Source organism: Mobula birostris, chromosome 2 (assembly GCF_030028105.1).
Source record: "Mobula birostris isolate sMobBir1 chromosome 2, sMobBir1.hap1, whole genome shotgun sequence".
Classification (NCBI taxonomy): Eukaryota; Metazoa; Chordata; class Chondrichthyes; order Myliobatiformes; family Myliobatidae; genus Mobula; species Mobula birostris.
In genome coordinates this window covers 183,566,303-183,592,961 of record NC_092371.1, presented here as the reverse complement: position 1 = coordinate 183,592,961, position 26,659 = coordinate 183,566,303, and positions in this window count along the sequence as shown.

Genomic DNA, 26,659 nt, shown 5'->3' with positions numbered 1-26,659 from the left:
CCTCCTTGTGCATGACACCAGGCTATTTATAGTTTACTTTGGGGATTCTAACAGGGAATCAACATGATGCAATATTTGTAGAAAGCCTTTAACTCTTAGATGGACAAGGATATGAAGGAAATTCCAGCTGTCCTCGGCTGTCAATTCTACTTGGCTTTTTGACATTTTAGTAAATTTTCATACAAACTCATTATTTATAAAATATGCAAACTCCAGGTTTTTTTTCCTCTGTTGCAAACTCAGGAAGACTCAGTTTTCAAGCCAGTGTGAAAGAAACAGAGGCATTTTAAGCCAATAGCCATGGGAGTGTGTATCTGGAGCAGTTAGAGTCTGGGCAGGTATATCCTTACTGTCTGTACAGCTCAGTTCCCACAAGCAAGCTTAGACTGGTTCCCACAAAGAAGAAATTATTAGTGTTCTCTCTCAGTGCATTAGAGTCATAAAACACAAGTTATGTATTAATTTTTTACATCTCCTTCATAAACATTTGTTTATTGTTTTACACGCCTGCTATAACGTTAAGAGCATTTTTGCTGATGAAGGCATTCCAGGTGTACAGCAGCGGTTGGGTAACAAATTCTGGTGCAGGCCCAATCCAGGAAGTTGGCCTGCAACTGATGATTATTGGACTTATGCAGATGACCTGAATTTACCAGTCCAATTGGATACAAGCAGGTCATTTGGGTGGTACTTGAGTAGATTCCATCTGACCAGGGGCCAATTGTGGAAGAAAGAAAATCAGTACCAAATACTGCGACTGATTCAATGCTCCCCATTGTCTATGCTTGAGTGTGTTTATTCTGTTTCTCTTTTGTTCTTTCTCATGCCTTATCACTACAATTCTACATTATCAAACTTCCTCCAATATGAATTTTGCAAAAACAAAACTAAATCACAACTGCCTAGTAAGGAAAGACCATGTAACAATATTAATATTTATTTGTCAGTGAGAAATAGAAAGGGAATGGATGAAATAGAATTAATTTCTGCAGTGGTTGAGGGTGATGGGATTCTGCAACTGTAAGATACAAGTTTGAGGCAACTGGCAAAATATACAGGAGGAACACAAAGGGAATATTTTTGGCAAGTGTGTTTCAATGATTCGGAACACTTTACTAGACAGTGCGATGTAAGCAGTATAAAAGTGAACCAACTTATGTAGTTGAAATGAGAAACGTATGCAAGGCTATGGGCAAAGTGGAGGGGTGTAGCAATATGTGAATTTTTTGAAAGAGCCGGCAAAGATAAAAAGGGCTGAATTATCATCTTCCATTTTGTTGGATTCTATAGTATAACTGAAATATTTAAAAGAATACTTTGAAATCTTCTGCAATCCAAGCATAATCTTGAAAACGTCAAATATAATAAAATCAGAGTCATGCAGCAAAGAAACAGGTTCTCAGACCATCACGTTTATTCTGACCATCAAGTGCCAATCTCTGTTAGCCCTGTTTGCCAGCTCTTGGTAATTCAAGTACTCCAGATGCTTCTTAAATGTTATGAGAGTGCCTGTCTCTGTCACTTTCCCTGGTAAGGAGTTTCCTCTAGGTTAAAAACTTCTTTCTCATGTCCCTTCTCAGTCTATCTCAAAATTGTGTATCTGTATCAGGATCTAGCTCCCAAACTCCTCTGTTTTAAGGAAAATAAACCCAATCTATCCAGTCTCTCTTTAGAAATGAAACATTCCAGCCCGACAAATCTCCTTTGCACTCTCTCCAGTGCAGTCTGTATGGTGAGGTAACCAGAACAGCATGCAATGCTTCAACTGTGATCAAACCAATGCTTTATAAAGCTACAAAGGTTCTGCTGTTCTTGCACTCTATGTACCAGCAAATGAAGGCAAGCATTTTGATATATTCTTTGCCACCCATTCTACATATACTGCTACCTTCCAAGATCTTTGGACTTGTACACCATGGACCCTTGTTCTTCAATACTCCCTGGGAAAATATTATTCTTTGCTATGTATGTCCTATCCTTATTACATCTCCCAAAATGTATCAGCTCACACTTATCAGGATCAAATTTCTCACTATCAGTACCACAACTAACTTGTCATAGCTGAGTAAGTAATCATACCTCCTACATTCACAAATAAGTTGTTAGTGTATATAACATAAGGTATAATTTACAGAATTGATCCCTGTGTCACGGGATTCCAATCACAAAAATAGCCCTTCACTATCGCCCTCTTCCTCCTATTACAAAGACAGTTTTCGATACAATTTGCCAGCTTGTCTTGGATCCCAGGGGCTCCAACCTCTTGAATGAGCTTTCCATGTGAAACCTTGTCCAAGGCCTAAGTGAATTCCACATAAACTACAGTAACTGCTCTGTCCTTATCAAAATGTTTGGTCTTTACTTCAAGAACTTCAGCTACACTAGTTAGACAAGATCTTTCACCAACAAATCTGTGTGGATTATCCCTGATCAAGTCCTATCTCTTTAACTGCAGATTAGTCCTTCCCCTCAGAATTCTCTTTCCAATAATTTCAATAAAAATTCCAATTATTTCCCTACCACTAACATTAGATTCAATGGCCCAACTCTGCTGCCCTTCTTGAATTAAGTTATACGTTTACAAACAAGAGAGAATCTGTAGATGTTGCAAATTTAAGCAACACACACAAAATGCTGGATGCCAGGCAGCATCTATGGAAAAGAGTTCAGTCGACATTTCGGGCTGAGATCCTTCCACATACTGCATTTGCTGTCTTCTAGTTGTCTGTTAACTTGCCTTATCTGTCAAGGCCCAGCAATTTCCTTTGTTGTCTCCAATAACAGCCTGGAAACACCAGTGTCTCAAGAACCTTCTCTCTAGTTATGGTAACTTCACACACTTCATGATCCCTGACACCTGGAACTGCCACCATATTGCCAGTGTCTTCCACCATGAAGACTGATACAAAATACTTATTTAGTTCAACCACCATTTCATTGTTCCCCATTACTACCTCTCTGGCATTGTTTTCCAGTGGTCAATATCCACTCTCTTTTCTCTTTTACACTTCATGCATCTGAAGAAACTTTTGGTATCCTCTAATATTATAGGTTAGCTTATTTTCCAATTCCATTTTTACCTTAATGACTAATTTAGCTGCCTTATGTTGGTTTTTAAAAGCTTCCCAATCCTCTAACTTTCGACTAATTTTTGCTCTATTATATGCCCTCTCTTTGGCTTTTATGTTGACTTTGTCTTCTCTTGTTAGCCACAGTTGCTTTTAGAATAGTTTTTCCTCTTTGGGATGTATATGTCCTGTGCCTTCTGATTTGCTTCCAGAAATTCCAGCAATTGCTGCTCTGCTATCATCCCTGCCAGTGTCCTTTTCCAATCAATTCTGCCCACCTCTTGTCTCATGCCTCTGTATTACTCCATTGTAATACTGATACATCTGACTTAAGCTTCTCCTTCTCAAATTTCAGGCTGAATTTGATCATATTATGATCACTTGCCCCTAAGGGTTCTTCTACATTAAGGTCTCTAATCAATTCTGGTTCATTGCACAGCACTCAATCCAGAACAGCTGATCCTCTAGTGGGCACAACCACGAGCTGCTCTAAAAAGCCATGTCATAGGTAGTCTAGAAATTCTCCTCCTGGAGTCCAGCATCAACCTGAATTTCCCAATCTATCTGCATCTTGAAGTCTCCCATGACTATTGTAACATTGCCCTTTTGACAAGCATTTTCTATCTCCCATTGTAATTTGTAGGCCACATCCTTACTACTGTTTGGGGCTCTGTATACAACTCCCATCAATGTCTTTTTACCCTTGCAGTTCCTTTGCTCTATCCAGAATAATTCAATACCTTCCGACCCCATGTTACCACTTTCTGATGATTTGATTTCTTATTTTTTACCAACAGAGCCAGTCCACCCCTTCTGTCTTCCTGCCTGTCCTTTAGTACAATGTGAATCCTTCGACAGTAAGCTCGCAATTGTAATTTTCTTTCAGCCATGATTCAGTAATGCCTACAACATCATACCTGCCAATCTGCAACTGTGCTGCAAATTCATCTGCCATATTCCATATACTGCGCAGATTCACATACAACACGTTCAGTCCTTTATTCACCCTTTTGATTTTGTCCGCCTTTTACATTGTAATTCATCCTGTTGACTACAATTTTGTCCTATCAACACCCTCTCCTCACTGCACATTGCCTCTGTTTGGGAACCAGCTACATCTTCAGTACTACTATCAGCCTTTCCTACAATGCCTGTTGCATTGAAATACAGGCAGATTGAGACACCAATTGCACCAAGCTCAACCTTCTGATTCCTAACTTTGTCTGAAGTTTTACCAACATCTACCTCCACAACCTTTCCATGAACTATTCTGGCACACTGGTTCCCATTCACTTGTAAGTCTAGTTAAATCCCACTGTAAAGCATTAACAAACTTTCACGCTAGGATATTAGTTCCCCTCCAGTTTACGTACAAGCCGTCTCTTCTGTACAGGTCCTACCTTCCCTGGAGGAGAGCTCAACGATCCAAAAATCGTATGTGCTCCCTCCAACACCAACTCCTTGGCCACTTATTAAACTTATTAATTTGTTACATAATTACCCCATGTTCATCTGACTGCTCAGTGCCTACAACATGATCCAAGCAAAGAGATTATCCCACTTTTTGTTTCTAAGCTCTACCCATATATCCTCATTTGAAGAGCCTTCTAAGGCATCCTCACTCATTAATGCAGTGAAGTTAATTAATTAGCACAAGAGAAAATAGTAAACTTATACATCTTGCTCTCTTTCATTATTTGAAGTGTCTTTTTTTTTTATGATGGTGAAAACATGGTGAAGCATCTGCCTTTTTGCTTCTCCTAGGAGGATTCAATGAGGAGTGATGGTTCAACAAGGTGATAGTGGTAGGTAGGAGTTCTGGGTAGTTCTAGTTATGAATGTAAGCAAATTTGTTTGGCCGAAGAGCAAGCATCAATCCGAGCAACATCCAATTCAATACAATTCTGAGAATTTGCACAAGTTTATCAATTGAGGGACCAGTGAATGGACTGGAGGAGGAAAGTTAGTTTTGATGATTCCTGGTTGAGATTGTATGCTAAGACTAACAGGATAAGAATTTTGAATTTGAATTATGAACTGAGAAGTAAAACTTCCAGTTATGTTGGATGATGTTTAATTATGGAATTGGTTAGAGCACATAAAATGTAGAGTATCCATCATTAGGCCTGCTGAACTTATAATAATTTTAACAATTTGTGCAGCTTCATAATGAAGCTAAAACCAGCAATGAGCTTATATAATAATTTAGGCAAATGTAGCTTAACATTTTCATGATAAATAGCAAACACAGTTAATGGTATTAATCAATTAATTAATTATGCAACAAAGCATATGTGGAAGGTTACAGGGAAGTTACTAGCATGGATGGAGCATTAGCTGATTGGCAGAAAACAGAGTGGGAATAAACAGATCCTATTCTAGCTGGTTCCACAGGGATCGGTTGTTGGGGCCGTTGCTTTTTATGACGTATGTCAATGATGTGGACTATGGGATTAATGGATTTGTGGCTAAATTTGCAGATGGTATAAAAATAGGTGAAGGAGCGGGTAGTGTTGAGGAAACAGAGAGCCTTGCAGAAAGACTTAGTTTAAGGGAATGGGCAAAGAAGTGGCAAATGAAATACAATGTTTTGAAAAATATATGGTCATGCACTTTGATGGAAGAAATAAACAGGCAAACTATTATTCAGATGGAGAGAAAATTCAAAATGCAGAGCTGTAAAGGGATTTGGGAAACAACAGGAATTCTGCAGATGCTGGAAATTCAAGCAACACACATCAAAGTTACTGGTGAACGCAGCAGGCCAGGCAGCATCTGTAGGAAGAGGTGCAGTCGACGTTTCAGGCCGAGACCCTTCGTCAGGACTAACTGAAGGAAGAGTGAGTAAGGGATTTGAAAGTTGGAGGGGGAGGGGGAGATCCAAAATGATAGGAGAAGACAGGAGGGGGAGGGATAGAGCCAAGAGCTGGACAGGTGATAGGCATAAGGGGATACGAGAGGATCATGGGACGGGTTGAGTCAGTAGTGAAGAAGGTGAATGCAATGTTGGCATTCATTTCTAGAGGTATAGAATATAAGAGCAGGGATGTGATTTTGAGACTCTATAAGGCACTCGTGAGACCACACTCGGAGTATTGTGTGCAGTTTTGGGCTCCTTATTTTAGAAAGGATTAATGACATTGGAGAGGGTTCAGAAAATTTTCAAGAGAATGATTCCAGGAATGAAAGAGTTACCATATGAGGAACATCTGGTGGCTCTTGGGCTGTATGCCCTGGAGTTCAGGAGAATGAGGGGGGATAGAAACAATCTGAATGTTAAAAGTCCTGAACAGATTAGATATGGCAAAGTTATTGCCTAGTGTAGGGGAATCTAGGACAAGAGGGCATGACTTCAGGATTGAAGGACGTCCGTTTAGATCAGAGATGCGGAGAAATTACTTTAGTCAGAGGGTGGTAAATCTGTGAAATTTGTTGCAATGAGCGGCTGTGGAGGCCAAGTCATTGGGTGCATTTAAGGCAGCTAGCTAGGTTCCTGATTAGCCTGGGCATCAAAGGGTATGGGGAGAAGGCAGTGTTGAGGGGATGACTGGAAGAATTGGATCAGCCCATGATTGAATGGTGGAGCATACTCGATAGGCTGAATAGCCTACCTCTGCTCCAATATCTTATGGTCTTGTAATCCAACACCCAGCAAGGTTTCAAGGCGGCAACAATGGAGGAAGAATGGGCATCACTAAAATATTTTTCAGTACTCTTGCTTAAATGCATGGCACTAAGTCCGCTCCATCATTTCACCATGGCTGATACATTTTCCCTCTCAACCCCATTCTCCTGCCTTCTTCCCTAAACCTTTCACACTGCCCTGACTAACCAACAACCTATCAACCTCCACCTTAAATGCACTCAAAAACTTCTACTCCACAGCTGCCTGTGGTAATGAATTCCACTGATTCACCTTCGTCTGGCTAAAAAAAAATTCCTATTCGTCTCTGTTCTAAATGTTTGTCCCTCTATCTGTCTGGTCCTAGACTTCCCAGCTATCATAAACATTCTCTCTACATTCACTCTGTCAAGGCTTTTCAACGTTTGAAAGCTTTCAGTGAGATCCCCCCCACCCCCCCGAGCCACCAAATGCTCTTCATACAATAACCCTTTCATTCCTGAAATCATTCTGTGAACCTCCTCTGAACCCTCTCCAACATCGGCACATCCTTTCTTAGATACTGGCCCAAAATTGTCACAATACTCCAAGTTTACGGGTGCTGGTGAAGCACAGCAACAACTTGCTGACAGCAAACAAAATGACTAACTATTAATCACATTGTTCTGGAAAAAGATCACTGCACTGCCATCAGTAGCCTGTAGCTTTCCTTTCAGAGTTAAGCTTTTGAACTGTCTGTATGACCTGGTATTTTTGCAGTGTGAACTGAAGTCTTGAAGACACAGGACAGTTGCAGCATGATGTGTACAGACTGAGCCCAGGCCCGAGAGCCAAATGTTTAGCCTTTGCTGGAGTTGTAGGCGATTCAGAGTGGCAGAATCAAGGTGATGAGTGCCGAGATGAGGCTGTGACTGAGCCTGGGCCCGGGCCCGGGCCCGAGAGCAAATAAAGCCAATGTTTGACCAATTTAAGCGCCCAGCCAGATTGAAAAGATAAGGTGTTGGGGCCGAAGGAGAAGGACGGGATGATGTTTAACACACTGCTCGGCGACGTTTAGTCAACACTGCACTGAACTGAGGCTGTGGCCTGTAACTAACAGGCTCCTAGATCGGCTGTGACTGACTTCGCGGCTGTAGACTCACCTTCATGAAATTCAATGCTGAAGGTTATTTGCTTGCTTTTATCGTTTGCATAATTTGTATTTATTTTGCACATTGTATACTTGCATAATGAGATCTATTGGATTTCTTTGTTTTGTAGCTGCCTGTAAGGAGACAAAACTCAAGTTCATATACAGTATATGTACTTTGATAATAAATGTACTTTGAAGTGTTGCTTCACCAGTCCATTATAAAGCCGCGGCATTACGTCCTGACTATTGTGAGGCCGAGTTGCTTGCTCAACGCTCAACCCAGCACGGATGGATAGCATGCAAGGAAGCAGTCAGATTCGGGCCCGGGACCAATTGCCACTACACCACCAGCTGGCTACTCTTATCTTTTTAAACATATATGTCACCTTGTCAAAAGCCTGCTGTAAATTCCAGTGCACAACATCCACCAATTTCCCCTTTGTCTATCTTGCTTGTTATTTCCTCAAAGAATACCAACAGATTAGTCAGAGAAGATTTTCCTTAAGAAAACCATGCTGACTTCATCCTGTTTTATCATGTGTCTTCAAGTACCCAACACTTAATCCTTAACAATAGACTCCAGCATCTTCGCAACCACAGAGGCCAAGCTGACTAGCCGATATTTTTCTTTCTTCTGCCTCCCTCCTTTCTTGAAGAATGGAGTGACTTTGCAATTTTCCAGTCCTCTAGAACAATGCCATGATCTTGAAAGATTATTACTAATGCCACCACAATCTTTTCAGCTACCTCTTTCAGAATCCTGGGGTGTAGTCCATCTGGAACAGGTGACTTATCCAATAGCAGACATTTCAGCTTCCCAAGCATCTTTTTCCTAGTAATAGCAACTGCACTCACTTCCGCTGCCTGATACTCTTGATATTCTGGCATATTGCTCATGTCTTCCACAGTGAGAGCTGATGCAAAATATGTATTTAGTTTGTTTGCTATTTCCTTGTCCCCTTTTCTACCTCTACAGCATAACTTTCCAGCAGTCTGCTACTTACTCTCGAAAAAAATACTTTTGATGTTATTGGCTAGTTTACCTTTGTGTTTCATCATTTACCTTTTTATGATTTTGAAGTTGTCTTCTGTTGTTTTTTAAAATCTTCCCAGTGCTCTAACATCGCACATGTTTTGCACTATTATATGATTTCTGTTTTACTTCTGTTGTTTTTTTTTGATTTCCCTTATCAATGACAGTTGCATAATCTTGAATTTAGAGTTCTATTTCATCTTTGGGATATATCTATCCTGCATCTTCTGAATTTCTCTCAGAAACTCCAGCCATTGCTGTTCTGCAGTCATCTCTGCTGGTACCCCATCCAATCAACTTCGGCCAGCTCCTCGCTCGTGCCTCTGTAATTCCCTTTACTCCATTGCAACATTGATACATCTGACTTTAACCTCTCCCTCTCAAATTGTAGGGTGAATTCTATCATATTAAGATCACTTCCTCCTAAGGGTTCCTTTACCTGAAGCGCCCTAATTAAATCCAATTTATTATATAACACCCAGTCCAGAACAGCCTGTCCCATAGTGGGCTCAGCCAGAAGCTATTCTAAAGGCCGTCGCTTAGGCATTCTACAAACTCACTCTCTCTTGGGGTTCAGCACCAACATGATTTTCCCAATCTACCTGTGTATTGAAATCCCCTATGACTTTCATCATATTGCCCTTTTGAATTGCATTTTCTATCTCCCATTGAAATTTGTTGCCCACATCGTGCCTGCTTTTCGGTAGCCTGTAAATACCTCCCACCATGGTCTTTTTACCCTTGCAGTTTCTTCACTCTACCCACCAGGATTCCACATCTTCTGAGCCTGTGTCACCTCTTTCTAAGCATGTGATTTAATTTTTTACCAACAGAGCCACCCCAACTCCTCTGCCAACTGGCCTGCCCTATGTGTATCCCTGTAGTGGAGGATTAGATTGCTTCATGGACATAGATCAGAGTGTTTTCTTTTAAGGTTGGAGTGGAAGACCCCCTTGATCTCTCTGAAAGTTTCCAGAATTGCTTTGCATACACTAATGAATGTGGCATCTCGGTGAGCCATAAGCACTGAGGCATTCACTAATTCTGAAAGAAAACACGGACTAAATCATTCTTTTTGACAGTGAGCTCCATGATGATGATGCTCTTTGCTGGTTTGTTGGACGGATTGCAGCCTTCAGGCTGGAGAGAATTTGCTGTTTTAAAGTTATTTAGGATGTTAGACAGTATGTGATAGTAGGGAATGATATTGTTCAACCTGAAGCTGCTATTGAAGTGCAGGAAGATATTATTAGTGCTAACAAGCAGGTAATCCCTAGAGTTTTGGGATGACTTGTCTCCACCTGATGTTGCTGATGAGATCAATTTGGAGAACAAAAGGCTGATCATCAATGTAATTCTAAGGTTCTAGAGGGATGGTGGATAGGTAAAGCAGGGCTTTTAGCATAAGTTGACCCTCTGTATGTATACACACAAAAGCCATAAAATAGTTGAGTGTGAGGTCCAGAATCAATCTTTCAGGAAATTAGTGTTGTCTGAACAGAAAGACAGACCACTGCTTGGTCCTCCAATTATGATTGGATTGTTGGATGTGGAACCAAAAGAGAGCAGCCCCAAAGCTAATCGACATTTAAGAGGCTTTTGATTAGAAATTTCAAAAGCTGCCCAAAGGCCAATGAAACCCTAAAAAGGTAAGTCATAAAGAATGACTTTTTTTTTACAGATTTGTTTAGTGTTTCTTGGAAGGATAGAAGGAGAATATTGGATAGGCCACAAAGAAGAGGCCCTATGTTATGCATCTTGATGGCAACTTGACTGTTCTCTGCTGCCAAAAGCCTTTTTAACAGTTGTATCTCTGATCATCTGAGACATTTAAATATAAACTTAATTATTTAAAAATAAAGTTGTTAAAACTTACTTACATTAACTATAGAAATTAATTAAATCATTTCAGTAAAATCAAGCAATTTATCTGTATTTACCTTTCCAATTCATGTTGCTGAACCTATTCAACTAAATTTTTCACTCAGAGCTGTTGTAAAGCTGAGATATTTCATATAGAATTGTGCGGCTCTGAACTCAGCTGGACGATGCTCCATCCCTGCTGTCAGTGCTGACAATGGTAATGGTCTGGAAAGTCAGATGTGCTACAATGTGCAGGTACAGAAGTCAGGAATAAACTGACTCACTACAACTAGCCAATAGCTTCCATGACCACAATCTGAAGAGCAGTACACTTCAACCATCAGCTCTCTCTCAGTGCCATGTGAGACGAAAAGGGGAGAGTAAGGAATCACAAATAAAACTTTACTGCAGTCCTGTTTAAGATGTACTTTGGAAAAGTGAGATTATGTGTGGAAGTATATAAAATAATTTTACGAGGGAGGAATTTTATGGGACACCACAGTAGTATAGTGTTTAGTGTGACATGATTACAGCTTGGGATGTCGAAGTTCAATTTGACATTATCTGTAAGGAATCCATACAGTACGGCTTCCCGGTGGAATGCACGAGTTTTCTCTGGATGCTTCACTTTCTTTCCACAGTCCAAGGACCTTCTGGTTAGTAAGTTAATTGGTCATTGTAAATTATCTATGATTGGGCTAGGGTTAAAACTGGTTGCTGGGTAGCCTGGTTTGGTGACCAGAAAAGCCTGTTTCTATCTCTACAGGAAGCATATTCTCGACGTCCACTCTATCTAGGCTTTTCAATGAGATCCCCCTTCATTCTTCTAAGTTCCATTGAGTACAGGCCCAGAGTCATTAAATGCTCCTCCTACAGGAGCAACATAGACGATCTGGATCAGAATTTACTCACCTTGCTGTGGCATCTGTTCTGTATCATTTTTGCTGCTATGAATTTCTTTGTACAGTTTAAGAGAGTGACACATAATGATGCATAGATGATATCTGCAGATCAAAAGAAATCTGACTGGTGCATTGAATTCACCTTCAGGATATAATGCTGTGGTACCACACACGGTAGTTGTCAGCTCAGTTCATGGGTCTGCATAAATGGAATCTGAACCATTCTCTCTTTCATTAACCTTTTTGAGTTTCTTGTTTGGACAGTTTGCACTCTAATAACATTGCCAAAGTAGTAGTGGACAGTAAGACTTGGAAGGTCTCCAGATTGTTGATTGTCACAGTTATATATAAAATCCAGATGGGCTATCAGTAATGTCTCTAAAATCTCATCGAGATTCAAAGTTGTGATCCTTTCCATCATGAGCCTGTTGCCGTTCATTCTCCTCAGCTTTCTGGCAATTAAATCGTTACATGACTTCCATGACAAGCTGTCAGAATTTTCATTTTCTGTTGGAATGGTGGATGTCAAAGTTGCAGAGCTTAATTTTATTTTCAATCGTGCTTCATCAGCCATGCTGACGCAGTGTGACTTGTCATGTCTCAGCGTGCTGGTACCCACTTTTATCCTGTGCCAGTGCAACACTTACATTTTGAAAAGACTGCTCATTTTCAAATCTGAGTCTATTCCAGTGTGCTTTTTATTGACATCCCTGAAATTTTAGTTCACAAGGGCACACATCCTCACTAAGATATTATGTTTATGGCTTTATGAGCACTTCTTTCAGACATTGTTTTTCAGTGGCAAACTGTGCATTCCAATTTGGAGTTAGACCATAAGATATAGGAGCAGAAGTTGGCCATTTGGCCCATTAAGTCTGCTCCACCATTCAATCATGGGCTGATCCAATTCCTCCAGTCATTCCCACTCCCCTGCCTTCTCCCCATACCCTTCGATGCTCTGGCTAATCAAGAATCTATCTATCTCTGCCTTAAATGCACCCAATGACTTGGCCTCCACAGCCGCTCATGGCAACAAATTTCACAGATTTACCATCTTCCGACTAAAGTAATTTCTCCGCATCTCTGTTCTAAATGTTTGTCCTTCAATCCTGAAGTCGTGCCAAACTTACTTCTAAATGTTTAAACAATGTTCCATTACTCTGTATGAGTCTGTGGTTTACAAACTGCCGCACACCAGGCTTCCAAACAAGATAAAAGCCCATGGTATTACAGAAATGATATAAGCATGGAGAAAGGATTGATCAACTGGCAGAAAGCGAAGAGTGAGAATAAAGGGGGCCTATTCTGGTTGGCTGCTGGTGACTAGTGGTGTTCTGCAGGTGCCTGTGTTGGGACCATTTCTTTCCACGTTATATGTCATTGGCTTGGATGACTGAATTGATAGCTTTGTGGCCAAGTTTGCAGACAATATGAAAAATGGGTGGAAGGAAAAGTAGTGTTGACTAAGTAGGGAGACTTCAGAAGGACTTAGACAAATTAAGGGATTGGGAAAGGAATTGGCAGATGGAATATAGAGTAGAGAAGTGTACGGTCATGAACTTTGTTAGAAGGCATGATGAACTATTTTCTAAATGAGAAGGGTGAAATTCAAACATCTAAGGTGCAAAGGGAACTGTGAGTCCTTGTACAGGATTCCTTAAAGGTTAACTTCAAGATTTGTGTCAGTAGTGAGGAAGGCAAATGCAATGTTAACATTTATTTCGAGAGGACTAGAATATTAAAACAACTACGTGATGCTGCGGCTATATAAGACATTGGTCAAACTGCACTTGGAGTACTGTGAGCAGTTTTGGAACCCTTATCTAAGAAAGGATGTGCTGGCATTGGAGAGGGTCCGGAGGAGGTTCATGAGAATGATCCTGAGAATTAAAGGGTTAATGTATGATATGCATTTGATAGCTCTGGGCCTGTACTCATTGGAGTTAGAAGAATGAGGGGGATCTCATTGAAACCTAATGAATATTAAAAGGCCTATATAGAGTGGATGCAGAGAGGATGTTTCCTAGGACCAGAGGGCACAGCCTCAGAATAAAGGGATGTCCATTTAGAACAGATGATAAGGAATTTCTTTAGCCAGAGGGTAGTGAAATTCATTGCCATAGACAGCTGCAGAGGCCAAGTCATTGGGTATATTTAAAGCAGAGGTTTAGTCAGGGCGTCAAAGGTTATGGGAAGCAGACAGAAGAATGGGGTCGAGAGGGGTACTAAAACAGCCATGATGGAATGACTAATTAGCGCTGAATGGCCTAATTTTGCTCCAATGAATTGTGGTCTTATTTTCACCTTAAGAATGATCAAAGTATTATTTGTGGCACTACATTAATGAGACTTTTGCCTTGCTAACTGTATAGTTATATGAATATATCCTGCAACAGGAAATAGGAGTAGGTCCGATTATTTAACAATATGCATGTCAAATCCAATCAGCCAATTACGAGTCAACCTCCCAGTTCTGAACAGTTAACTTTCAATCAGCAGAATGATGAGGCCAGGTGATATCGACAATGGTGTCAAGCAGCATTTATTGCTCAATAACCTGCTTGCTGATACCTACTTTGACACATATACTTTTAGCCATGAATTAGAAAGCTGAAGTCCAGAGATACAGGGGAGGTGACTGCCTTTGACACCATGACAGCCAGCTGAAGTCAATAAAAACAAGGGGTAAACATTCATGCAATTGGAGTTGTAACTACATATGAAGGAAAGATGTGACTGGAAAGCAATCACCACTTTTGCAGGACCAGCCACTGCCTTCTGCTACTTTGCCAATGGCCATGAAAACATCACCACTTACACTTTCCTCTTCAAATCATACACCATCCTGACTTAGCCTTGACTCAGTTTTATCCCCCTTGGTTCAGTCCCTTCCATGACATGCTCGGGATCTTTTCAAAGATTTCGAGTTCTCTGGCCCCAATCATCTTATTTTCATGATGGATGTCTAATCACTACTTCAAGTACTGCACAGAGTCTTGTCATCTTCAGAAGTTTTCTGATGACTCTGCCATAGTTGGATGCATCAGCAAGGGAGATGAGGCTGAGTACAGGGCTACGATAGGAAACTTTGTCACATGGTGTGAGCAGAATTATCTGCAGCTTAATGTGAAAATGACTAAGGATCTGGTGGTAGACCTGAGGAGAGCTAAGGTACCGGTGACCCCTGTTTCCATCTAGGGGGTCAGTGTGGAATGGTGGAGGATTACAAATACCTGGGGATATGAATTGACAATAAACTGGACTGGTCAAAGAACACTGAGGCTGTCTACAAGAAGGGTCAGAGCCGTCTCTATTCCCTGAAGAGATTGAGGTCCTTTAACATCTGCTGGACGATGCTGAGGATGTTCTACGAGTCTGTGGTGGCCAGTGCGATCATGTTTGCTGTAGTGTGCTGGGGCAGCAGCCTGAGGGTAGCAGACACCAACAGAATCAACAAACTCATTCGTAAGGCCAGTAATGTTGTGGGGATGGAACTGGACTCTCTGATGGTGGTGTCTGAATAGAGGATGCTGTCCAAGTTGCATGCCACCTTGGTCAATGTCTCCCATCCACTACATAATGTACTGGTTGGACACAGGAGTACATTCAGCCAGAGACTCATTCCTCCGAGATGCAACACAGAGCGTCGTAGGAAGTCATTCCTGCCTGTGGCCATCAAACTTTACAACTCCTCCCTTGGAGGGTCAGACACCCTGAGCCAATAGGCTGGTCCTGGACTTATTTCCTGGCATAATTTACATATTACTATTTTATTATTTATGGTGCAACTGTAATGAAAACCAATTTCCCCCGGGATCAATAAAGTATGACTATAACTATGACTATACACCTCATCCCCTTTCAGGAAGGCCTCAAAGCTCTCCGTTTCGATTGGACTCCAGACTCAACCAGTTTCCCTCCACCACAGCTTTCCTCTGTCTGGCAGAAATGGTCCTCATTCTCAACAATTTCTCCTTCAGCTCCTCCCACTTCCTTCAAACAAAAGGTGTAGCCATGGGCATTCGCATGTGCCCCAGCTATGTCTGCCTTTTTGTTGGTTACATGCAACAGTCTATGTTTCAAACCTACTCTCCAACTTTTCCTATGGTACATCAACGACCGCATTGGTGCTGATTCCCGCACCCATGCAGAGCATATCGACTTCATCAACTTTGCCTCCAACTTCCACCCTGCCCTCAACTGTACCTGGTCCACTTCTGACACCTCCTTCCTCTTTCTTGATCTCTCTGTCTCTATTTCTGGAGACAGTTTATCCACTGATATCTTTTATAAATCAGATGCCTTGGATCAGAAAGTCAAATCTTGAGAAACATAGAGACATAGAAAACCTACAGCACAATACAGGCCCTTCAGCCCACAAAGCTGTGCTGAACATGTCCTTACCTTAGAACTACCTAGGCTTACACATAGCCCTCTATTTTTCTAAGCTCCGTGTACCTATCCAGGAGTCTCTTGAAGAGCCTGTTGTTTCTGCCTCAACCACTGCTGCTGGCAACCCATTCATGCATTCACCATTCTTTGTGTAAAACAACAACAACAATAACAACTTACCCCTGACATCTCTATACCTACTTCCAAGCACCCTAAAACTATGCCCTCTCGTGGTAGCCATTTCAGCCCTGGGAAAAAGCCTCTGACTATCCACATGATCAATGCCTCTCATTGTCTTGTACACCTCCATCAGGTCACCTCTCATCCTCTGTCACTCCAAGGAGAAAAGGCCGGGTTCACTCAACATATTCTCAAAAGGCATGCTCCCCAATCCAGACAACATCCTTGTAAATCTCCTCTGCACCCTTTCTATGGTTTCCACGTCCTTCCTGTAGTGAGGTGACCAGAATTGAGCAATGTACTCCAAGTCGGGTCTGACCAGGGTCCTATATAGCTGCAACATCCCAAACTCAATCCCACATTTGATGAAAGCCAATGCACCGTATGCCACCTTAACCACAGAGTCAACCTGCGCAGCTGCTTTGAGCGTCCTATGGACTCGGACCCCAAGATCCCTCTGATCCTCCACACTGCCAAGAGTCTTACCATTAATGCTATATTCTGCCATCATATTGACCTACCAAAATGCACCACCTCACACTTAAACAACAGGAATTCTGCAGATGCTGGAAATTCAAGCAACACACATCAAAGTTGCTGGTGAACGCAGCAGGCCAGGCAGCATCTGTAGGAAGAGGTGCAGTCGATGTTTCAGGCCGAGACCCTTCGTCAGGACCTGGCGAAGGGTCCTGACGAAGGGTCTCGGCCTGAACCGTCGACTGCACCTCTTCCTACAGATGCTGCCTGGCCTGCTGCGTTCACCAGCAACTTTGATGTGTGTTCCACCTCACACTTATCTGGGTTGAACTCCATCTGAAAAATATAGTGCAATTGAAGTTGAATCCCAGGCATCTAATCCAATTACTTTGATGAATGGAATACTTGCTGACGTGTAAAGCCAAGTGGTCCATACTAGCATTCCGATTAGTTAAGGGAGATAGACGAACATTAGTGAGGACAGGCTAGCCTGATAAAGCTGAATTGGAAGTACATATCCGGTTTGTTGATGATCTGCTCTTTAATGATTAAGTATAAAAGTATGTTTAACTTTTCATTTGGAGACATTAATTGCCTTGAGGTAGACATTCACATTAAACCGGGTGTTAGCTTCTTGCAATTCATCCCCATTTCCTTATGCATTGAAAGCATGGGTTGAATAAAAACAGGAAAATGTGAAGATCTATGGAGTTGTGGTGAAGGGAGATCATAACGGTTAAGCCACATTGTGATGGTTTCAAAGGCAGAATAAGGCAATTGGCTTCTGTGGTGACTGAGGTCCCAAAATTTAGCTAGCAGATATTGAACATTATCTACTATCAATATTACAGAATTACTATGCTGAGCTAGATCAAATGAAAGCACATATACAGTATATCAGTATATACAGTATACACTACCCTGAGATTTCCTTTCAATTGAATTCAAGGGAATAGAAGATTGGTATTATAGGTGGCTGATCAGCTCCCATTTTTTTTCAAAGTAGTTTATTATCAAAGAACATATATGTCATCCTATATTACCCCGAGGTTCAATTTCTTTCAGACGGAGCAAACTCGATGGGCCGAATGGCTGACTTCTGCTCCTTTGTCTTATGGTCTTGTGGTCTAAGTACAAAGAAATACATAGAACCAATGAAAAACTGCAAACAATGATGGACAAACAACCAATGTAAAAAAAACAACAAATCGTGCAAATATAAAAAGAGAAAAAAATTAAGTAAAAAATAAATATTAAGAGCATGAGTCCTTGAAAGTAAATCCATTGGTTGTGGAAAAAGTGTTAGGTGAGTGAAGTTATCCTCTCTGGTTCAAGATCCTGATGATTAAGGGGCAATCACTGTTCCTGAAACTGCTGGTATGGATCCTGAGGCTCCTGTACCTCCTTCCTGATTGCTGTAGCCAAAAGGGAGCATGGCCTGGATGATGAGGATTCTTGATTATGGATTCTGCTTTCCTGCAACAGTGCTCCTTGTATATGTGGGGAGGGCTTTACCCGTAAGTTCATAAGATGTAGGAGCAGAATTAGGCCATTAGGCCTATTGAGTCTGCTCTGCCATTTCATCATGGCTGTTGCATTTCCCTTTCAGTTCCAATTTTCTGCCTCCTTCCCATGACCTTTTATGTCGTGACCAATCAAGAATTAGATTATTTTTTAGATTATGAGGACACTCAGTCCTCATTTATTGTCATTTAGAAATGCATGCATGCATTAAGAAATGATACAATGTTCCTCCAGAATGGTATCACAAAAAAGACAAGACAAACCAAAGACTAACACTGACAAGACCACATAATTATAACATATAGTTACAGCGGTGCAAAGCAATACCATAATTTGATAAAGAGCAGACCATGGAAATGGTAAAAAAAAAGTCTCAAAGTTCTGATCGACTCCTGATAGCCCCGATAGCAGGCGGCAGAAGGGAGAAACTCTCTCTGCCATAAACCTCCAGGCACCAACAACTGTCGATGCATTGGAAGCACCAGACCACAGCCGACTCTGAGTCTGTCCGAAAACTTTGAGCCTCCAACCAGCCCTTTGACACCGAGCACCATCTCTGCCGAGCACTTCGACCCCGCCCTGGCTGCCAAGCAACAAGCAAAGCCGAGGACTTGGGACCTTCCCCTCTGGAGATTCTGGATCACACAGTAACAGTGGCAGTGAAAATGGCATTTCAGAAGTTTCTCCAGATGTTCCTCCGTTCTCTCACATCTGTCTCCATCAAATCAGGATTGTGCACGGCACCCTACTTGACAGATTACAGATATCATTCACCGGAGTGGCCGCGCAAGCTGCGTCGCGCCGCCTTCTTCTTCTCCCATTTATCGACCTCTGCTTTAAGTATACCCAGTGACTTGGCCTCCACAGCCATTTGTAGAAACAAATTCCACATATTCACCACTCTCTGGGTAAAGGAAGTCCTCCTCATCACCATTCTAAATGGACGTCCCTCTATTCTGAGGCTACATTCTCTGATCTTAGACTCCCTCACCACAGAAAACATTCACTCTATTGAGACCTTTCAACATTCGATAGGTTTTAATGACATCTCCCCACATTCTTCTGAATTCCGATGAGTACAGGCCCAGCACCATTAAATGCTTCTCATATGAAAGGCCTTTTAATCCCAGAATCATTTTTGTGAACCTCCGTTGAATTCTCTCCAATGTCAGCACATCCTTTCTAAGGTAGGAGACCCGAAAATGCTCACAAAACTCCAAGTCTTGCCTCACCAGTGCCTTATAAAGGCTCAACATTACATCTATGCTTTTATATTCTAGTCCTCTCAAAATGAATGCTAACATTGCACTTGCCTTCCTCACCACTGAATCAACCTGCAAATTAACCTTCAGAGAATCCTGCACGAGGACTTCCAAGTCGCTTTGCATCTCAGATTTTTGAATTTTCTCTCCATTTAGAAAACAGTCTACACTTTTATTTCTTCTACCAAAGTGCAAAACCATACACTTCTCAAATTTGTATTCCATCTGCCACCTCTTTGCCCATTCTCATACCTGTCTAAATCCTATAGCCTCACTGCTTCCTCAGCACTGCCTGCCTCTCCAAATCATTGACATATAACATAAAAAGAACTGGGTCCAACATTGTGGAAAATCAGCATCCAATCAGAAAGGGCTCCCTTTATTTTCACTCTTAGCCTCATGTCAATCAGCCAATGCCCTATCCATGCTAACATCTTTCCTGTGATACCATGGACTCTTAACTTGCTAAGTAATCTCACATGTGGTACCTTGATAAAGGCATTCTGAAAATCCAAATACACAACATCAACCAATTCTCCTCTGTCTATTCTACTTGCTATTTCCTCAAAGAATTTCAACAGATTAGTCTGGCAAGATTTTCCCTAAAGATTTTCCCTCAAGGGGGATATTAGAGGAAGGTTTTTTACTCAGAGGGTGATTGGTGCATGGAATGCACTGCCTGAGTCAGTGGTGGAGGCAAATACACTAGTGAAGTTTAAGAGACTACTGGACAGGTATATGGAAGAATTTAAGTTGGGGGCTATATGGGAGGCAGGGTTTGACGGTCGGCACAACGTTGTGGGCCGAAGGGCCTGTACTGTGCTGTACTATTCTATGTTCTATGAAATTCATGCTAAATTTGGCCAAAGTTAGTGAAAAATAAGAGGATTGGGAAGCTTTTTAAAAACTTGCAGAAGGAAACTAAGAAGGTCATCAGGAAGAGAAAGATGAATTATGAAGGGAAGCTAGCAACTGATATTAAGGAAGATACTAATAGCTTTTTTAAGTATATAAAGGGTAAAAGGGTAAAAGACCCAGGTGCCAGGGTCCGGGATGTTTCAGATCGCATGCAAGATATCTCACGGTGGAAGGGAGAACAGCCAGAGGTCCTGGTACATATTGGTAACAACAGGTAAGAAAAGTGAAGATGTCCTGAAAAAAAAAACTACAGGGAGTTAGGAAAGAAGTTGAGGAGCAGGACCGCAAAGGTAGTCATCTTGGAATTACTGTCTGTGCCACGCGACAGTGAGTGTAGGAATAGAATGAGGTGGAGGATAAATGTGTGGCTGAGGGATTGGAGCAAGGATTCAGATTTCTGGATCATTTGGACCTCTTTTGGGGCAGGTGTGACCTGTACAAAAAGAACGGGTTGCACTTGAATCCCAGAGAGGCCAATATCCTGGTGGGGAGGTTTGCTAACGCTACTGGGGAGAGTTTAACCTAGAATTGTTGGGGGATGGGAAACAAACCGAAGATACTGGGGAAGAGGAGGTTGGCTCACAAATAGAGAAAGCTTGGAGACAGTGGGAGAGGGAGGATAGGCAGGTGATAGAGAAGGGACGCGCTCAGACCAAAGGTTTGAGATGTGTCTATTTTAATGCAAGGAGTGTTGTAAACAAAGCAGATAAGCTTAGAGCGTGGATCAGTACTTGGAGCTATGATGTGGTGGCCATTACAGAGACTTGGATGACTCGGGGACAGGAATGGTTACTTAGAGTGCCGGGTTTTAAATGTTTCAGAAAGGACAGGGAGGGAGGCAAAAGAGGCAGGAGTGTGGGTGCTGTTGATCAGAGATAGTGTCACGGCTGCAGAACAGGTGGACATCATGGGGGATTGTCTTCGGAGACTCTGAGTGGAGGTTAGGAACCGGAAGGGGTCAATAACTTGACTGGTTGTTTTTTATAGGCCACCCAATAGTAACAGGGATATCGAGGAGCAGATAGGGAAACAGATCCTGGAAAGGTGTAATTATAACAGAGTTGTCGTGATGGGAGATTTTAATTTTCCAAATATCGATTGGCATCTCCCTAGAACAAGTGGTTTAGATGGGGTGGAGTTTGTTAGGTGTGTTCAGGAAGGTTTCTTGACAGAGACTGTACTTGATTTGGTATTGGGAAATGAACCTAGTCAGGTGTCAGATCTCTCAGTGGGAGAGCATTTTAGAGATTGTGATCATAATTCTATCTCGTTTACAATAGCATTGGACAGAGATAGGAACAGACAAGTTAGAAAAGCATTTCATTGGAGTAAGGGGAAATTATGAGGCTATCAGGTAGGAAATTGGAAGCTTAAATTGGAAACAGATGTTCTCAGGGAAAAGTACGGAAGAAATGTGGCACAAGTTCAGGGGATATTTGTGTGGAGTTCTGCTTAGATACGTTCCAATGAGACAGGGAAGTTATGGTAGGGTACAGGAACTGCGGTGTACAAAGGCTGTAATAAATCTAGTCAATAAGAAAAGAAAAGCTTACAAAAGTTTCAGAGAGCTAGGTAATGTTAGAATAGGAGAGCCAGAAGGGGCCATGAGAAGGCCTTGGCAGGCAGGATTAAGGAAAACCCTGAGACATTCTACAAGTATGTGAAGAGCAAGAGGATAAGACGCAAAAGAATAGGACCTATCAAGTGTGACAGTGGGAAAGTGTGTATGGAACCGGAGGAAATAGCAGAGGTACTTAAAGAATACTTTACTTCAGTATTCACTGTGGAAAAGGATCTTGGTGATTGTAGTGATGACTTGCAGCGGACTGAAAAGCTTGAGTATGTAGATATTAAGAAAGAGGATGTGCTGGAGCAGTTGGAAAGCATCAAGTTGGATAAGTCGCCAGGACCAGATGAGATGTACCCCAGGGAGAAGATTGCTGAGCCTCTGGCAATGATATTCGAATCATCTGTGGGTATGGGAGAGGTTCCGGAGGATTGGAGGGTTGCAGATATTGTTCCTTTATTCAAGAAAGGGAGTAGAGATAGCCCAGGAAATTATAGACCAGTGAGTCTTACTTCAGTGGTTGTTAAGTTGATGGAAAAGATCCTGAGAGGCAGGATTTATGAACATTTGCAGAGATATAATATGATTAGGAATAGTCAGCATGGCTATGTCAAGGGCAAGTCATGCCTTATGAGCCTGACTGAATTTTTTGAGTATGTGACTAAACACATTGATGAAGGAAGAGCAGTAGATGTAGTGTATATGGATTTCAGCAAGGCATTTGATAAAGAACCCCATGCAAGGCTTATTGAGAAAGTAAGGAGGCATGGGATCCAAGGGGACAGTGCTTTGTGGATCCAGAATTGGCATGCCGACGGAAGGCAAAGAGTGGTTGTAGACGGGTCATACTCTGCATGGAGGTAGGTCACCAGTGGTGTGCCTCAGGGATCTGTTCTGGGACCCCTACTCTTCGTGATTTTTATAAATGACCTGGATGAGGAAGTGAAGGGATGGATTAGTAAGTTTGCTGATGACACAAAGGTTGGAGGTGTTGTGGATAGTTTGGAGGGCTGTCAGAGGTTACAGCGGGACATTGATAGGATGCACAACTGGGCTGAGAAGTGACAGATGGAGTTCAACCCAGATAAGTGTGAAGTGGTTCATTTTGGTAAGTCAAATATGATGGAAGAATATAGTATTAATGGTAAGACTCTTGGCAGTGTGGAGAATCAGAGGGTTGTTGGGGTCCGAGTCCATAGGACACTCAAAGCAGCAGCGCAGGTTGACTCTGTGATTAAGAAGGCATACGGTCTATTGACCTTCATTAATTATGGAATTGAATTTAGGAGCTGAGAGGTAATGTTGCAGCTATTTAGGACCATAGTGAGACCCTTCTTGGACTACTGTGCTCAGCTCTGGTCACCTCACTACAGGAAGGATGTGAAAGCCATAGAAAGGGTGCAGAGGAGATTTACAAGGATGTTGCCTGGATTGGGGAGCATGCCTTATGAAAACAGGTTTAGTGAACTCGGCCTTTTCTCCTTGGAGTGGTGGAGGATGAGAGCTGACCTGATGGAGGTGTATAAGATGATGAGGTGCATTGATCGTGTGGATAGTCAGAGGCTTTTTCCTAGGGCTGAAATGGTTGCCACAGGAGGACACAGGTTTAAGGTGCTGGGGAGTAGGTACGGAGGAGATGTCAGGGGTAAGTTTTTTTACGCAGAGAGTGGGGAGTGCGTGGAATGGGCTGCCTGCAATGGTGGTGGATGTGGATACGATAGGGTCTTTTAAGAGACTTTTGGACAGGTACATGGAGCTTCGAAAAATAGAGGGCTATGGGTAAGGCTATGGGTAGTTCTGTGGTAGGGTCACGTTCGGCACAACTTTGTGGGCCGAAGGGGCTGTATTGTGCTGTAGGTTTTCTGTGTTTCTATGAAAGTCGAGGGTAGATATAGGACCAATAGAAAATGATGCTGGAGATATTGTATTGAGAGCTACAGAGATGGCAGAGGAACTGAATGCATATTTTGCATCAGACTTCACATTGGAAGACATCTACAGTATACCAGACATTCAAAAGTGTCAGGGAAGTGAAGTATGTGCAGTAAAAATTACGACCGAGAAGGCGCTCAGGAAGCTTAATGGTCTGAGGGAGTATAAATCTCCTGGACATGATGGAATGCACCCTCGGGTTCTGAAGAAAGTAGCTGGAGAGATTCTGGAGGCATTAACAATGATCTTTCAAGAATCGATAGATTCTGGCATTGTACCAGATGACTGGAAAATTGCAAATGTTACTCCAATATTTAAGAAGGGTGGGAGGCAGCAGAAAGGAAACTATAGACCTGTTAGCTTGAAATCAGTGGTTGGGAAGTTGTTGGAATTGATTGTTAGGGATGAGATTACAGAGTACCTGGAGGCACATGACAAGATAGGCCAAAGCCAGCATGGTTTCCTGAAAGGAACATCCTGCTTGACTAACCGGCTGCATTTTTTGAGGAAATTGCAAGCAGGGTAGACAAAGAAGATGCAGCAGATGTGGTGCACTTGGATTTTCAGAAGGCCTTTGACAAGGTGCCACACATGAGGCTGCTTAGCAAGATAACAGCCCATGGAATTACAGGGAAGTTACTGCCATGATGGAGCATTGGCTGATCAGTAGAAAACAGAGAGCGGGAATACAGGATCCTATTCTGGTTGGCTGCCAGTTAACGGTGGAGTTCCACAGGGGTCGGTGTTGGGACCGTTGCTTTTTATGATGTATGTCAATGATATGGACTATGTGATTAATGGATTTGTGGCTAAATTTGCTGATGATACAAAGATAGGTGGAGGAGCGGGTAGTGTTGAGGAAATAGAGAGCCTGCAGAGAGTCTTGGATAATTTAGGGGAATAGGCAAAGAAGTGGCAAATCAAATACAATGTTGAAAAGTGTATGGTCATGCACTTTGGTGAAAGAAGTAAACGGGCAGACTATTATTTAGATGGGGTGAGAATTCAAAGTGCAGAGATCCAACGAGAAATGGGAGTCCTTGTGCAGGATACCCTAAAGGTTAACCTCCAGGTTCTGTCATTGGTGAAGAAGGAGAATGCAATTTTGGTATTCATTTCTAGAGCTATAGAATATAAGAGCAGAGATGTGATGTTGAGGCTCTATAAGGCACTCGTGACACCACACTTGGAGTATTGTGTGCAGTTTCGGGCTCCTTATTTTAGAAAGGATATACTGGCATTGGAGAGGGTTGAGAGAAAATTCACAAGAATGATTCCAGGAATGAGAGAGTTACTGTATGAGGAACGTCTGTCAGCTAGCTCTTGGGCTGTATTCCCTGGAGTTCAGGAGCATAAGGGAGAATCTCCAGGGAATATTTTGAATATTAAAAGGCTTGAAAAGATTAGATATGGCAAAATTATTGCCCATGGTAGGGGTGTCTAAGACAAGAGGGCACGACTTCAGGATTGAAGGACATCCATTTAGAACATAGATGCAGAGAAATTACTTTAGTCAGAGGGTGGTAAATCTTTGGAATTTGTTGCCACGTGTGGCTGTGGTGGCCAAGTCATTGGGTGCATTTAAGGCAGAGATAGATAGGTTCTTGATTAGCCAGGGCATCAAAGGGTATGGGGAGAAGGCAGGGGAGTGGGGATGACTGGAAGAGTTGGATCAGCCCATGATTGAATGGCAGAGCAGACTCGATGGGCTGAATGGCCTACTTCTGCTCCTATATCTTATGGTCTTGTTTTATCATGTGTCTCCCAGCACCTCGAAACCACATCCTTAGTGATCAATTCCAACATTTTCCTAACCACGGAAGTCAGGCTAACTGACCTATAAATTCCTTTCTTCTGCCTCTCTTCTTGAACAGTGGAGTGACATTTGGACTTTTTCAGCCCTCCAGAACCATGCCAGAATCTACTGATTATTGAAAAATCATTACAAATGCCTGTACAGTCACTTCAGCCACCTGTTTTAGAACTCTGATGTACTGACCATCTGGTTCAGGTCATTTGTCTACCTTCAGACCTTTCAGTTTCCCAAGACCCTTCTCTCTAGCAATGGCAACATCACTCACTTCTGTCCTCTAACACTCTTGAATGTCCTGCATGCTGCTAGGGTCTCCAACAGTGAAGAATGATGCAAAATACTTATTCAATTTATCTTCCAATTTTTTGCCTCCCCATTACTACCTCTCCAGCATTATTTTCCAGTGGTCCAATATTTACTCTAGTCTCTCTTTTATCTTTATATCTGAAGAAACTTTTGGTATCTTCTTTAATATTATTGGCAAACTTACCTTTGTATTCCATCTTCTCCTTCTGTATAAGATTTTTAGTCGCCTTCTGTTAGTCTTTAAAAGCTTCCCGATCTTCTAACTTCCCACTAATTTTTGCTCTATTTTTATACCCTCTCTTTGGCTTTAATGTTGGCTTTGACTTCCCTTGTCAGTCACAATTGTGTCATCCTGCCAATGCTTTCAGATATAGCCCATGTGCAGAGAGAGAGAGAGACACTGAAGTTGGTTAATAGTTCACAGACTTTAATGTGAGCAGGTTTTTAAGGGGAAAGTAAACAATAAATGCTAGGCCAAACAGGGCCATTAACTGAAACTCCCAAATGGAAAACTAGATGCTTACACCATACCTGAAAGGAACATCTAAATATAAAACAAATACTGCTGGTCTTCAGTGACAGTTGACTCGATTGCCCTCTGTTTCAGGCAAGGCTGAATGCAAGCAGACTGCGTAACATTACTGTATTTTACTCAAGTCTCCACAAGT